This window comes from Chelonia mydas, chromosome 1 (genome assembly GCF_015237465.2).
Source record: "Chelonia mydas isolate rCheMyd1 chromosome 1, rCheMyd1.pri.v2, whole genome shotgun sequence".
NCBI lineage: Eukaryota > Metazoa > Chordata > Testudines > Cheloniidae > Chelonia > Chelonia mydas.
Genome location: NC_057849.1, coordinates 214,316,106 through 214,317,303, shown reverse-complemented (window position 1 = coordinate 214,317,303; position 1,198 = coordinate 214,316,106).

The following is a 1,198-nucleotide window of genomic DNA, read 5'->3' as shown; positions in this document are numbered from 1 at the left end:
CTAGCCCAGTATCCTGTCTTCAAACAGTGGCCAATCCCAGGTGCCCCAGAGGGAATGAACAGAACAGGTAATCGTCAAGAGCACCATCCCTGTCACCCATTCCCAGCTTCTGGCAAACAGAGGCTAGGGACACCATCCCTGCCCATCCTGGCTAATAGCCATTGATGGACTTATCCTCCATGAATTTACCTAGTTCTTTTTTGAACCCTGTTATAGACTTGGCCTTCACAACATCCTCTGTCAAAGAGTTCCACAAGTTGCCCGTGCGTTGTGTGAAGAAATACTTCCTTTTGTTAGTTTTAAACTTGCTACCTATTAACTTCATTTGGTGACCCCTAGTTCTTGTGTTCTGAGAAGGAATAAATAACACTTCCTTATTTACTTTCTCCACACCAGTCATGATTTTATTGACCTCTATCATAACCCCCATTAGTTGTCTCTTTTCCAAGATGAAAAGTCCAAGACTTATTAATCTCTCCTCATACGGAAGCCGTTCCATGCCCCTAATAATTTTTGTTGCCCTTTTCGGAACCTTTTCCAATTCCAATATCTTTTTTGAAATGGGTGACCACATATACACCCAGTATTCAAGATGTGGGAGTACCATGGATTTATATAGAAGCAATATGATATTTTCGGTGTTATTATCTATCCCTTTCTTATGATTCCCCACATTCTGTTTGCTTTTTGATTGCCGCTGCACACTGCGTGGATGTTTTCAGAGAAACATCCACAAAGACTCCCAGATCTCTTTCTTGAGTGATAACAGCTAATTTAGACCCCATCATTTTATATGTTGGGATTATGTTTTCCAATGTGCATTACTTTGCATTTATCAACATTGAATTTTATCTGCCATTTTGTTGCCCAGGCACCCAATTTTAGAGATCCTTTTGTAGCTCTTTGCAGTCTGCCTGGGACTTAACTATTTGAGTAGTTTTGTATCATCTGCAAATTTTGCCACCTCACTGTTTACACCCCTTTTCCAGATCATTTATGAATTTGTTGAATAGGACTGGTCCCAGTACAGACCCCTGTGGGACACCACTATTTACCTCTCTCCTTTCTGAAAACTGACCATTTATTCCTATCTTTTGTTTCCTATCTTTTAACCAGTTACCAGTCCATGAGATACCTTCCCTCTTATCCCATGACAGCTTACTTTGCTTAAGAGCTTTTGGTGAGGGATCTTGTCAAA